The sequence below is a fragment of the Delphinus delphis genome, chromosome 7, assembly GCF_949987515.2.
Source record: "Delphinus delphis chromosome 7, mDelDel1.2, whole genome shotgun sequence".
In the NCBI taxonomy this organism is placed as follows: Eukaryota; Metazoa; Chordata; class Mammalia; order Artiodactyla; family Delphinidae; genus Delphinus; species Delphinus delphis.
In genome coordinates, this window is record NC_082689.1 from 49,973,566 (window position 1) to 49,989,613 (window position 16,048).

Sequence of the window (16,048 nt, forward strand, 5' to 3'; positions counted from 1 at the left end):
AATCAAATGGCTGTGAGAGAAACCTGAAACAGGCAAAGGAGGGTAAAGGAATGAAATTTACTGTGGTTCAATCTGTTCAGCCAGGAAAAGATGGAACAGAAGTAGTCCCTTTCTCCTATTCCCATATTTATGGACAAATATACTTTTGTAGGAGTTGTGAAGAGACTCTAAAACTAGAAAAGCTGAAAAGTACCACATGCTGCTCCATACATTTTAGGTCAGGTGATTTGAGTGGGTGCTTCTGGGGTATTTTGGTTGGAGGGAAGGGGAGAGTTGGCAGATTTATCAAGTAAAAATACAGAACCACTAGTTAACTGTGAATTTCAGATTTTAAAAAATGAAAGGCTTTTAATGTAAGTATGTTCCTTGCAATATTAGGAACATACTCATACTAAAATAGTATTCATTATTTATCCAAAGTTCAAATTTAAGTAGGCAACCTGTATTATTTCTATAGTAAGAATCCCTTCAGTTCTGGGAGATCTTAAGCCTCCCATTGGTCTCTGGGAGGGCAGACAGAAGAGAACAGAGCTCTTTGAGAGCCTTGGAGTGCAAAAAGTAACAGGAAAAGGGCCAAAAAAAAGGGGGAGTAGAAGAGTCACTGGCTCCAGGGACAGAGAATACCTTCTAGGAAATCTACCCTATCTCATCAAAATGGGCAGAAGATAAAACCTGTCATCTGATCACTCAGCAAGGATATCCATTTGATTTAGGAGAGAAAGGACTGACCCAGAGAAGTTAAAGTATTTTAAAAATTAAAGAGCATATAAGAACCACGCTCTAACCGATTGCACCACTGGAGCTAACCTAGTAAAGAGTAAAAAATAAAATAGATGAAACACATTAAGCCTGTTGATTATGTTTATAATAAAATCATTGTGTTTAAATTCGCCATTTAGGAGGCAGTAACTAAATGGTTTTCCTTCAGACAATTTAAGATGTATATATGAAACTTGCCCCTGAAGGGTCAAAATTAAAAGTCAACGCAGTTTCAAAAAAAAAAATTAAAAAGCACAATATTAATCTACTCACTACAGAGGGCAGTGTTGCCCCAGAACTTGCTCTAAAACTCAACAATTTGGAACATACTTTATAATAATAAATCTATTCTAAGAAAAAAAAAATTAAGTTTGACTCCTTCACTGAAACTTGCCAAAAGTTCTGGCTGAGCAGTCAGGTGAGATAACGCTCATGAACAAGTTTCATGCAAGGTTTCAAACTTAAGTAGCTGCTTTATTTTTCCCCTCAGTTCTTTCAGGTACCAGGAGAAATCTGCTGCATAAAAACGTTCATTTGAAATTATTAGATCCATGTGATCAATTTGAATTTTATTCAAATTATCCTTCATTGAGAAATATCAAGCTTTTTGGTTTCAGTGATTCGTGCTCAGATAGATTGAGTTAAATTCCCCCAAGATTTAGAACTTAAAAGTCCATATGTTCAGGTAGATAATATTAAGACATTCTTAATGTTCTTTATAATTTCCTTTAGGAAAATATTTATAAACTTTGGTAAACAATGTTACAAAAAACCTTCTAGCAAAAATATTATGCTGTCATTCATCATTTAATGATCTTAATAAAGATCAGTTTTTATTAATCTTTCTTCTTTTATCTCATCACAAATACTTTGACATCTGATGACGTATTGCATTCCAGGAGCTCAAAATCAAGGGAATATTAATATATGATATTACATTACGTTATTTTTATACAAATAAGGAAACTTGTTATATGAGACAGATGACATTGCAGATCAATTAAAAGCCAGTCAATAAACAGAGCTAAGAAAATTAGTTACCCTTCAGGGAAAAAATACTGAATTCCTACCCTACACCAAAACCAAAAATCTATCACAGATGGACTAAAGATTTAAATATAAAAAAGCAGAATTTCCAAGTTTTTAGTAGAAAATCTAGTAGATTATCTTCATGACTTTAGGATAGGGAAAGATTAAAACAGCACAAGTATCCACCATTTTTTAAAAATTTGAAAACATTAAAATTAAAAATTTCTGCTCACCAAAATAGAATTTTTTTAAGTAAAAGAGACAAGCCACAAACCAGCAGAAGATATTTACAACACATATACAGGCATATCTCATTTTATTGTGCTTCACTTTACTGCGCTTCTCAGAAACTGCATTTTTTACAAATAGAAGGTTTCTGGCAATTTTCATTGAGCAAGTCTAAGGGCACCATTTTTCCAACAGCGTTTGCTCACATTGTGTCTTTGTGTCACATTTTGGTAATGTTCGAAATATTTCAAACCTTTTTTCATCATTATTATATTTGTTAAGGTGATCTGTGATCAGTGATCTTTGGTGTTACCATTACAAAAAGATTATGACTCACTGAAGGCTCAGATGATAATTAGTATTTTTTAATTAAGGCATGTACTTTTTTTAGACATAATGCTATTGCACACTTAATAGACTACAGTATAGTATAACATAACTTTTAACTTTCAATGCACTGGGAAGCCAAAAAATTCACATGACTCAGTTTACTGTGATATTGCAGTAGTCTGGAACAGAACCAGCAATATCTCCAAGGTATGCTTGTAATGACAAAAGATTAATTTAAGAATATATAAAGAATTTCTACAATCAATAAGAAAAGAGTAGGAACAGGCATTGCACAGAAGAGGAAACAAAAATGGCCAATAAAAATATGAAAAGATTCTCAACCTCATTAGTAATCATGGAAATTCAATTTAAAGCCATAATGAAGTTCCATTATGGTAAAATTAATATTATGCTCACTAGATTGGCAAAAAAAATAAAAAGCTGATAGTATCAAGTGCCAACAAGCACTGGAGCAAGAGGAACTCATAAATAGCAGATAGAAGTATAAATTGTTACAATCTGTTGGAAAAATATTTTAGCATTCTCCTATAAATCTGACCATATGAATTTACCACAGCTCAGTCATTTCACTCCTATATGTTGTATGTATGTTTGTATATACAGATATAGATATATAGATATAGATATACAATATAGAAGAGGAAAGAAATGTCTTTTTCCTCTACCCTTCTAACACCTGTAACGAAAAAAGGATTAGCAAGAGAAAAGCATACCAATTCACTTAATATAAGTTTCATGTGACACAGGAGCCTTCATAAAGAAACAAAGACCCAAAGAAATGGTTAAACCTGAATGGATTTATGCTAGGTTTGATGAAGAGTGCAGAGCCATAGAAAAATGTCATAGAACAAAAATAGAAAATGAGCTAAGTGTGGTAAACTGGGGGAAACAGCAAGGCCTATTCACTCAGATTCCTCTTGGTATCTTGGAGGTAAGGATGTACTTTTCCTCTGGGCATAAGGAGGGCACCTCACACATGCCGTTCCTGCCCATGCCATTTCTCAGATTCCTTCAGCTTCAAATATTTAATATGCCAAGGTGCCATATTCTGGAGTAGTGTGTTCTGAACCCCATCAACATACACACATACCCTGTAGACACTCTTGTACATGTGTAGCAGGAGACGTGTTCAAAAGTGTTAATAACAGCAATGTTCATGTAGCAAAGAACCCGATAACAACCCAACTTTCCATCAAAAGGAGATTAGATAAGTCAGAGAATATTCACACAATAGAATATTATTTAGCAGTGAAAATAAACTAATCACTATACACAATACACTCAACTATATACCAGTATACACTACACACAATATTGGATGATTTTCATATGCATAATATTACTTAAAAAAAAGTTACAAAACACTACATATAGTACAATACCACTGAATACAGCTGAAAATAAGCAAAACTAAAAATACACTATTTACATTCATATATGGTAATTTTTCTAAAGCAACGTAATGCTGAATGTTATTGCTGTCAAAGAAATAGGGGAATGACAAGTACAGAGAGCTTCAATGTTATAGGTAATTTTCTGGTTATTAGTGGAGAGTTCTGTTCATAAGGATTTGTTGCATTATTATGTTTAATAAATTTGTTATATATTCTGTTGTGTGAGTCAAATAGTACATACAAATGTTTATTAAAGAATTAGAGCATTAGATTTTAGCTGGATTCGCTGATCCAGCTGATCTCCCATGGCAAATCTCAAGCCAAGAAAAAGTCATCAAAGCAATGGAAAGTTACAGAGAAGGAAGGGAGGGAGGGAGGGACGGAGGAAGGAAGGAGAGAAATCAGACCATACGCCATCATTTAATTGTGTAGACCTGGCAACATTCAATGTTTTTAAGTATACTGGCCTCCTTTTCACGATCTAAATCATATCTGGAGAGGTAAAATTACTTGCTCAAGTATCTATAATCCAAAACCAGACAATGGGACTACCAAACTCAGGCTGTATTCTGTTTCCAGGAGTGTTGGGAATCATTCTTAAAAATAAGACTTCCCTTAAGCCACTGAAAATATTTGTATAGCTCTTTGCAGTGCTCTAGGATAATATTCTTCTTCTGTTGCTAAGCGTCCTACAACAATAAACAGCTGGTTACAAGAGAGTGTGCCAACTGCTATGATAGAGAAGTTCACAGTGTGTTGGGAGTATACAGCTATGACACCATATAGAGGGAAGTAGCTCAAAGGCTTTCCAGAAGATGGCATCTACTTGAAGTTCAAAGGACATACAGGAGTTGTCAAATGAATAAAGGGGTGATGAACTATTCAGGAAAATGTAGTCATTCATTCCTAAAATACTACCAGGTATACTTTATGAACAGTTTAAGAGATCTTCAGGGGTAATTCCTGGTGTTCCAGATTTTTGCCTTAAATGGTAACTTTGGAATCTAATGGCTGCACTATATTCAATCCTAATAGATATGGAAACACTGCTCTTGAATTCCAAGCTAGGATATTTAGCTTTTAGAGTTTCTTTTCTAAATTTACTCCTAACCACCATATTAGTTTTAAAAGTCATGTAAATACAGTCTTGGAAAAGACTTGAAGGATCATCTAATCCATTTCCTTTATCTTATATATGCAATTCTAATAAATCCAGAATCTTATGTGAATCAGTTTCAAAACAGTGGCATATTTTAGAAGCTCAATTAACAATCAAAAGTAATTTTTTTAGTTCCATTTTTAGTTACTTTTCTCATAAACCATTGTAACTGATTCACTGAGTGAGCTGGACTCATTCAAAGATGAAAGGAACCATATTCTCCTTACTGCTCCCCATTAAGCCAGCTTCATGGACTTATTTCTTTGCCTCTTCTGGATGGAATCCCAGATAGGTCCCACAGCTTTTTCAGTCACTATTACATATTAAATAAGAGGAAGCTTAGTTTTTGGCATTTTAAAAAATGTAGCCCAATATATAAATCAGGTAAGTCTGTCCAGGCCAGTGTAAAAATCAGAACTCAATTCAGAACTTCTTCTCTCCCCCAAATTACATCTGACCCCAAGGGTCAGTTTGGAAGCCCAAGGGATGAAGGCAGCCATGTGGTAAGGCCTGCCTTCTTCCTCTCCCATATGCTACCCGCTCCAAGGCCACAGCATAAAGCTAAAGAAGAGCTAAGCAGAAGATGTCTCACAGGACTGCTCCAGTCAGGATCTTGGATTGGTGCCCTATATATATGGCAGATGTCCGAAGTGAATCCTTTTCCTCATGGAGGGAAATGAGGAGACTTTGGCAGGCACCTCACAGACCTCCTCACTAGGGACCTCAGACAGCAAGTCTATATTCCCAGGGGCAAATGCAGTGCCTCTCCTCCAACTAGATGCCTACAACGATTCATTCCATTGCCAGTGTTCACCTTCTCTTCTTTGGGTTACATTGCCTAATGGTCTTCTTGGGCAGGATAGTTTTTAAGAAGTCTCTGACTATCAATATCCATAGGTTCCAGGACTTCCCTGGTGGTGCAGTGGTTAAGAATCCGCCTGCCAATGCAGGGGACACAGGTTCGATCCCTGGTCCAGGAAGATCCCACATGCCGCACAGAAACTAAGCCCATGCGCCACAACTACTGAACCTGTGCTCTAGAGTCTGCAAGCCACAACTACTGAGCCGGTGTGCTGCTAATACTGAAGCCCGCATGCTTAGAGCCCGTGCCCCTCAACAAGAGAAGCCACAGCAATGAGAAGCCCGTCCACTGCAACGAAGAGTAGCCCCCACTTGCCACAGCTAGAGAAAGCCCACGTGCAGCAATGAAGACCCACGTGCAGCCAAAAATAAATAAATAAATTTATTTAAATATATATATTTATACATAGGCTCCACATCTGTCTCCAAGAAATCTTGCCTTTGCCCCACCACTGGTGGAAATGCAGCTTGCTTCTATTACAGCCCACATTCCTCTATAATCAGAAAGGACCAGCTCCAGCTTCTCGCCTCTTGACATTTCAGACATGAGTTAAATATCAACCTGGGGTCCTTCATCTCCTAAAGGACACAGAAAAACTTTCTACTGGGTTTAAAGTAAAAGGGAAATATCCTCCTACCCGTTACCTGTGATGAGGCACGGTTGGTGAAAGACAGTAATCCAACATACTGACAACTTTCTCCAATAAATTCTCTCTCAGCCTCTTCAGCCTCACCCTCTTATATGGATGCAATATGGGTGACGGATTACTAAGAAAATCCAACGTGGACCACTCCCTTTGCAAGTGCCACCTAGGTTGCAAGCACATCACTTTAGAATGTGAGTCCCCACCAATGCTCTCAGCCTTTTGACCTCTTCTGAAACTCCAAGGCAACAGGAAGACATGGTACTGACATCTTGTTTCACCATGAACACACAATCCACAGCCTCATTAATTCAAATGCTTGTTCTTCTATCCACTTCCTGACACCCCACAGCTGTTCCAGTACCATACAGCCTTCCAAAATACCCACTCCCCCCCCAAATAATTGTTTATTCATCAGAAACAGACCTGAATTTCCTTTTTCTTCCTTTACCTTGCTTCTGGCCTTTTTTCCAACTGGCTTTTAAAAATCCTTTGGAAGACGTAAAAATGACCTGCCAGGTACAAGATTCACTCTTCATAGGCTAGGACAGTATGAGGAAGTCGATGCACTGTCTCAAGTTAATGACTTGTCCCTTACACATATAAGGAATCATATCTAGAGAGGTAAAATAATTTGTTCAAGTTCACATAACTAATTAGGGGCAGAGGTGCCAATGGAACCTTCCTGGGACCAAGAAATACTCTAATCAGTAGAATAAATTACATTACATCTTATCAAGGATTTAGCAAACAATTTAAATAATTTAGGAGGTTTTAAGCACATCAATCTATTGCTGGTTTGGAAGCCTTTTTTTTTAAATGGCAACTCCGTGGTTTCTTGAATGAGTAAGATAGTTTACAGTGAGTTATCCTATCATTTCTGATAATACAAATTCCTAGTCACTGAAGCATACAGGTTGCTTGGACATGTCAATCTTTGTACATAGGTAGCAAAAAACAAAACAACAAAACAAAAAACAATTTAGAGGCACTAATGAGCATAATACCTCTTAAGATTTTGAATTCCTATGTCTTTTGCTGGAAGCACATCTGCGACTATAATTAGATACCCCAGTTAGAGAAGGAGAATTTCTATAAAGGTTTATTTTCTTTTTGAAAAAAAAAATTACTACCTACTATGTGTCTAGCCCTATGTTAGGGTAGAAGATATAAAGATGAATAAAAATATACCCTGCCTTCCAAAAACTGACATTTTTATTTTTTAAAAAATCAATATATATTACAAGTATAAAAATATATGAGTTCACAAAAGGGTTCTCAATAAATATGTTTTGAATGAGTGAATGACCACCCTCTGGAGGAGGTGGCATTTGAAAATGGGTAGAACGTGAACACGCAGAGACTGGAAAAGGACCTTAAATCAGAGGGACTAGCGTAAGTAAAGGTAGGTGAGAAAGCACAAAGATAGGAACCACAGCTGCAATTTGTGCCTGGCACTTCATTTAGCATCTTACAAGTATTCTCTAATTCTGGCCTCACAGTAATGATGTTATTATCCTGATTTTACAAATCATAATAAGAGCTAACCTTTATCGAATGCTTATTTTGCACCAGGCATGTTCTTAGTACTTGTATGTATATGTAGTACCATTTAATCTTCTTAACAAACCTATGATATGAACAATGTGATGTTTCCATTTTACAGTGAAAAAAATAAGGATCAGAGACATGAAATATTTTGCCAAGGTCATGAAGCAAGTAGTGATGAAGCCTGATTTCAAGCTCAGGTCAATTCAATTTGCTCTAAATTTCTGTTATGCTCCTTCTCTAGAAAATAACAAGTTCAGTTTGGTCTGAACAAAGGGTATAAGAAAAAGGATAGTTGAAAATAAAGTATTAAAAATAAAACAGGTCTTAAATATTTGGCTATGTTTGAGCTTTATTCTATGGACATCAGGAAGTTATTTAAGCCTATTTGTAGGTTCTGGGCTTCAAAAATCATTCACAAGAAGAATGTTTATTGGTTTTTATTCTAGATGTTAAAGAGCTCATAACTGCACGTCTTCATACTTGCGTTTGCCAAGTATGGGAAAGGCAGACTCTGTGACAAATAACCTCCCACAAACTCTACATAGTGGTGGGGGAGGGGAGTGTGGCCTGTGAGCTCCTCCTTCAAAGACTGAGGAGAAAAGATCAAAACCAGGGAATTCCCTGGCAGTCTAGTGGTTGGGACTCTGTGCTTCCACTGCAGAGGAAACCAAGGGTTTGATCCTTGGTCAGGGAACTAAGATCCTACAAGCCACATGGCAAGACCAAAATAAAAATAAAAAGACAGCTGTCATTTAAAAAAAACAGATCAAAACCAGTGGCCCCCCAGCCAAATTCTGGACACAAATGTGTTTCATTTGGTCCACACCTTGTTTTAAATGTTGGAAACTTTCACCTAAAAATCTGAATTTCAGGCTTTTCTTAAAAATTCAGCAGATCTGACAATGCCATATTACATGGCAATATTTAGCTGGAGCCAAATAGAGCCTGCCTGCTTTAGACAGGTCATGCTCTCCAGCATGCCACCATCCCTAAAACTCTCTATGTGTTTTTATTTAGCACTTCCTCTATGTTTTTTTAAACTTTTTAGGACTAATTATAAAATATTTCAAACATACAAAAAAATCACATAAAGAAAACAGACACACATCTATGCAACCCACCACTCTATTCAAGACACTTTGTCATACTTGCTTAATATCAACATTTTTTAATTTAAAGACAAAATGTTATGGAATTTTTTAATATTTCTACTGGGAGTGAAAACTAGTATAAGGACTTCAGAGAGAAATTTGGTCATACCTAATAAAGTTCAAATCTTCAGACATAACCATATCTAGAGACATGTGCTCTAAAAAAAACTCTCATACATATGCATGAAACACGACTTTCTGTCCACTTATAATCAGCCCACTTCACTTATTTATATTATTTCCCTCTGCTTGTTACCTGTCACTGATCTATTTCCCTAATTACCCACTAGTGTGCAGTCCTAGGACCAGCAACATCAGCATCACCTAGGAACTTGTTAGGGATGCAAATTCTCAGCCCCCTCCCTAGACCTACTGAAATTCACAGGGAGGGGGTGGGCTCCAGAAATTTATATTTTAATGTTTGGAAAGCACTACTCTAGGATTACAGACCAACTTCATCTTTAAAACATATTTTTCCTAAGTGTTATGGGCTGAATTATGCCCCCCACCCCAAATTCATATGTTGAAGCCCTAATTCCCAATATGTCAGAATATGACTATGTTTAGAGACAGGGCCTTTTAAGAAGTGATTAAGTTAAAATGAAGGTTAGGGTATACTGCAATCCTATATGACTAGTGTCTTTATAAGAAGAGGACCTACAAGTTAAGGAGAGGCCTCAGAAGAAATCAAACCAGCTGATACCTTGATCATGGACTTCCAGTCTCCAGAACTGTGAGAAAATAAATTCCTATTGTTTAAGCCACCCTGTCTGTGAGATTTTGTTATGGCAGCCCTAACAGACTAATATATTAAGTGAAATATATATTATTTTTAATTAACCATATCAATTCTCTCCTCCATGATTTGGATTATTTTTATCCTGATCTATACTATTCTGGCTTCACAGCTTCATTTGGACACTTTTTCTTTTTTTTTTTTTAAACATCTTTATTGGAGTATAATTGCTTTACAATGGTGTGTTAGTTTCTGCTTTATAACAAAGTGAATCAGTTATACATATACATATATCCACATATCCCCTCCCTCTTGTGTCTCCCTCCCACCCTCCCTATCCCACCCCTCTAGGTGGTCACAAAGCACCGAGCTGATCTCCCTGTGCTATGCAGCTGCTTCCCACTAGCTATCAGTTTTACATTTGGTAGTGTATATATATATCTATGCCACTCTCTCACTTTGTCCCAGCTTACCCTTTCCCCTCCCCATGTCCTCAAGTCCATTCTTAGTAGGTCTGCATCTTTATTACTGTCTTGCCCCTAGGTTCTTCGTGACCTTTTTTTTTTTTTTTTTAGATTCCATATATATGTTAGCATACAGTATTTGTTGTTCTCTTTCTGACTTACTTCACTCTGTATGACAGACTCTAGGTCCATCCACCTCACTACAAATAACTCAATTTTGTTTCTTTTTATGGCTGAGTAATATTCCATTGTATATATGTGCCACATCTTCTTTATCCATTCATCCAATGATGGACACTTAGTTGCTTCCATGTCCTGGCTATTGTAAATAGAGCTGCAATGAATATTTTGGTACATGACTCTTTTTGAATTATGGTTTTCTCAGGGTATATGCCCAGTAGTGGGATTGCTGGGTCGTATAGTAGTTCTATATTTAGGTTTTTAAGGAACCTCCATACTGTTTTCCATAGTGGCTGTATCAATTTACATTCCCACCAGCAGTGCGAGAGGGTTCTCTTTTCACCACACCCTCTCCAGCATTTATTGTTTGTAGATTTTTTGATGATGGCCTGATGATTCTGATTGGTGTGAGATGATATCTCATTGTAGCTTTGATTTGCATTTCTCTAATGATTAATGATGTTGAGCATTCTTTCATGTGTTTGTTGGCAATCTGTGTATCTTCTTTGGAGAAATGTCTATTTAGGTCTTCTGCCCATTTTTGGATTGGGTTGTTTGTTTTTTTGATATTCAGCTGCATGAGCTGCTTGTAAGTTTTGGAGATTAATCCTTTGTCAGTTGCTTCATTTGCAAATATTTTCTCCCATTCTGAGGGCTGTCTTTTTGTCTTGTTTATGGTTTCCTTTGCTGTGCAAAAGGTTTGAAGTTTCATTAGGTCCCATTTGTTTATTTTTGTTTTTATTTCCATTTCTCTAGGAGGTGGGTCAAAAAGAATCTTGCTGTGATTTATGTCATAGAGTGTTCTGCCTATGTTTTCCTCTAATGGACGCTTTTTCAATGTAAGTCCAACTAACTGCTCTCTCTTCAATATCCAGCTCTGTCCTGCCCTCTGTGCCTTTTCAGTCTGGTCTTGTCTGCAAATGCCCAACCACAGATCCATCTAACCTGCACCTTCTCTGCTCCTCTGTCACTGGACTACTCATAATGAAATAGGGATATTAGTCAGCCTCTGTCTTTCTCAGTTGTAGGCCCCTTAAGAAAAACACTGTTTTCTACCTGACCCATATTAGTTGTATGTTGAGTGAAAACAGAAAAATCTACATTTGAAAGCAAAGATTTGAGAAAACTAGTGTGTCATGATGTACCAAGATCAAAGCTAATGAAAAGTTTTCAGAATAAGGGAAATAGTACAGAAAACTTTACATAACAAAGAACATGAATATGAATTCAGGGATTTCTCAAATCACACTTCATTGTGAACCATGCATATACCTGAACATTTGCATCTGCTGAGGAGCACACACAGCCAGCAAATTTATTGACATGAACTGAACAGCTGATCTAGTAAGGTGAGGACATGCTGTGAATTCCATGAGAAAGTGATACTGAAATGTCAAGTATAATTGAACAACTTACTGTGGTTTCTCTTAAGCTCCATTTTTTAAAGTTAATATTAGTTCTAAACTACAAAAAGAAAAGACAAGTATACACAAAATTAAGAGGAAGATGGGCCAAATAAATTTCCTTCAGTGAATGAAATTATAAAAATGAGACTTACTAAATGGTCATGGCTGAAATTATTTAATAGGACACAGTTCTGCAATAGCCTTGGGGGAGGGGATTTCTAAATGTTCTCCCTTCAAACACGAGAGGATCTTAGCACCTGGAACCACCTCTAGATATACTAATTTTTTTTTTAAAGTCATACTAATTCAGGCATGTAAGTCGGTTTGGCAGGGGAGAAGCTTAATTCATTACTTACTTTATGCTGCATTCACCCTACTGTTGGCTTTTGGGAGAAGGTAAAACATTTTCTAGAAAATAAAACTATTTTCTGGATACTCACATGCACTGTACTCAGAATATGAGTACTGGATGTATACTGATGTGAATTTATAAAACAATCATTGATGAAAAAGAAGAGCAAACTTCTACCAGGAATAGTATAGTATTTGCTATCTAGAAAGTTGCTCATGGAAGTACATGGAGGGAACTACCCTTTCATTTTCAGAGTTTCTTTCACTCACTCATTTGTCTATTTTTTTCATGCAACAAACATTACTGCGCACATACTATGTGCCACCTTTGAGCAGCCTCTGCACTCAAGAAACTCCAATCAAGCAGGTGAAACAGGTAAGTAAACAGCTGATAATCTGATGGACCAGGGCCTTTAATCAGACATGAAGCAAACGTTATGGAGCATGGGACAATTAAGTATTCATTAAAGTGTAACTTGATGTTAGATGTAAAAACCATTTCTGCTCCCACAGAACTTTCCACCTCGGGTAGAGACTACACTGGAAAGAGTTCAGAGCTGAGAACAAAAAGAATTTCATGATTCACCCCCTAAATTCAGAGAAAATCAGCATAAGTAACACTATATATAAATAAAAGTTTTCAAAGTCCAAGAGAATGTTATAGCAAAACATTGCCCCTTCTCCCAACTCTGCCATCTGTGTAGAGAGTTTGGGAGTTATCAAAGATCCCTTGCTCACCTCCAGCCTCCTTTCCTTGGGGATGGGTTTTTTTTTTCCCCCCAACCCCAAACTACAGAGCCACAAGCCTGCAGATGGACCTCATTCTGTCAGAATATGGGGGAAAGTCTATATGTGAAGCTGAGAGATGGAATGCCCAGGGTGGTCTGAAACCCCACTGCTTAGCTTACATAGATGCCTACTCTGGTTACTCCCTGAGTTTAAAAAAATACCCCTGAAGGCAAGTGGGACTTAAGCTATCTGTTGCTATCCTATAAGGACTACCCACTGAACTAGTAAGACTTCAATTCCAAGACTTCGCACCAAGAGGATAAAGAGTGACTACAGTTGGAAAGAATCAACCATATTGGAGAGCTAATCACCCGTTAGCTAAGAGGAAGCCAATGCAGATTCCCCGGAAGAACTAATGAGAGAGCCAGCATTTACGTGCCAAAGGCATAGAGGGAGCCAACAGACAGCTGGTGTTAGGTGGAAAAACAACAACGACCAACAGAAGAGGGGATCACAATTGCTACCGCCAAATCATGGTCTTTCATGGGAACAGACATCCACACACACACACCTGCAGCTTCTGCAGCTGTGTGGACACAGTGAGCTGGGTGAGGAGAGGGGGACGAGTTCAGACACAAGATTTTCTTTGGTCAGTGGAACTCTGCAGCTGTGTGGGAGCTCTGCCCGAATCCTGGGAAAGGGGCTTTGAAATAGATCCTCACATACAGTATCTCAAGTTGACTGAAATGAAGCTGCTTTAAACTGGAATTGACTGAAGAGGGGAGGGGGAGATTCTGAGAAAAACAAATGTTCAAATATTCCATATTTGAAGATCACCATTGAAACGCTTAAGTCACATCTACTGCAATAATCAAAATTTTAAAAAACTTAAATTTCTATATCACATTTGAGTTTTCAAGGAAATTTAACACATTTCTATTTCCTTTTATCATTTCAGTAAATCTGTGGTGTTGGAAGAGTAATTGGACTCATCATTATTTGATTGATGTGAAGACTGAAGTTCACCAATATCACACAGATAATATATTGCAGAAGTGAGACTAGAACTCAGTTTCACTTTAAATGGATAACATTTTAAATGGATAAACTGGCTTTAAGTAAGTAATTCTGATCACATGGCCTAGAACTTTTTTAAATTGATACTAACTAAAATTTGTAAATCTTACCACACTTGTCTTTAAGTAATGAGCTCTACCTATAAATTCTGCCATTCACTGGTGCCTATATGATTATTAACAATGTTTTATGTCCTGTAAACTAGTAGGAAACTATTTTTACATGTTAGAAAATGGTACAAAACATGCTGATTAACTGTGACAGAAACTGACCAGAGGCAAATTTTTTCTCTCTCAAAAAAATCGTTAAATCTATAGCATCTCTTCAAATTAGCATGATTTAAAAATGGCACACTAACCAAAGATATTAAAATAGTTTCCCAAATTTGATTTATCCCTTTTGAGAGGAAGCAGTTGCAACTATTTCTAAGAATATCCTTCAGGAACCCTGATCCTTAGCAAGTAAATTTCCCCTTTCAAGGTCACTGCTAAATACGCATTCCAATAATTAGTACTTTAACATCACATTTTCAAAGATAATCTCAGTTTGACCTGGCTTAGCTTATTAGTTATGTCTAATAGATGAATTAATGAAAAGTGAATCATTCTAAGTGCTCATTAATTCTTGAAAGAATGAATAAATGAATGGATGAATATTATAAGACTTTTTAAATGTGAAGGGCTCTGCCATCATTTGTTAATCTGAGAAGACTGAATTTCTGACCTTGTTGTCTCTGATTATCAATCAAATATATTTGTCATAAAGTCATTATGACCATAGACAGCTGAAATAAGGCAAGATCTTATCAGACAGCTCACAGAGGTCAGGAACCACTATACACTAGTTAGTCTCTGAAGCATGAAATAGAAGTTTCACCTGGGGAAATAGGGCAAAAAGTTATAACCTTGACTGATCATCTATGAAATGGGTGATGTTATGAGCTCTACTTGAGAATCAACTCTACCAGCATGTGGAATTTGGAGAAAGGAATCTGTTAGCAGGAGAGCTATTAGAGACTAAGAGGTCTACTATATAGATTTTCTCCTAAGAAGGCCTTAGTGCTAAAAAAAAAAAAATTGACAAACTTGGAGATTATCATTCTTTAACAAAATATAAAGTGATAATATCCAGACAGAATTAATCCTTGTTAGAAATCCTTTCTGGGCAGAAGTTGCTTACTTTGCTCATCTTTTCTGGGAATCAAAATTTGGACCATAATAATCATATAGGACTGACACAGTTCAGCTTTCTAGCTAGTAATTCAGAACATCAGGAACATCATAATAAAATTGGGTGAGAGTGCCTAACCCTTACTCTGGAATGACATATTTATATATTATATAATATTTTAAATAATATAATATAAAATATTTTAAATAACATAATTTATAGGTACATAGAATTTATAGATATATATAAATAATATATAGAGATATATATAAATTCCATCAATGTAAGCGTAATTATATTAACTACTATTTATTAAGGTTCTGGTGTTAATTTACATTTGCTGATGTTAATTTACAACTGGTTTACCAACAGCCTTTTACCCCCTTCTCCTTTCTAATGGAATCCTGATCTTTCTTTTTTTTTTTTTTGTCCTTCTCCAGGTGACCACATGCTGCAGGAGAAGCTTCATCACCTCCTGAATGAGTATCGACTGGTCTAATGGTAACTATGTTGACTTGCCAGTGACTGGCTTAGGTATGAGTATATGACACCATCTGAGCCAATGAGACATGAGGTAGAATGTTCTGAGTGTTTCTGAGAACATTTTTGTCATTCTTACTGACCCTATGAATCTGGGTAAGTGTAACTCTTGCTCCATTGATGTTGTGCTTTGTCATATGACTTGCTTTGGCCAGTGGAATGCTAGCAGATGTGAGAGGACACAAAACCTTAAGTGTGTTTTTACAGTTTGGTTTGCCTCTTGAACTCCTGTGGTCACTCCTGTGGTCACCCCAGGCAACCACTGGGC

The 16,048-nt window shown here is 36.7% G+C and overlaps 1 pseudogene; it reads left to right on the forward strand.

The window, feature by feature from the left end:
- The window catches only part of LOC132427862 (F-box only protein 5-like), a 115,741-nt pseudogene extending 100,002 nt beyond the window's left edge, over nucleotides 1–15,739 (forward strand).
- The last annotated feature ends 309 nt before the right edge of the window (nucleotides 15,740–16,048 follow it).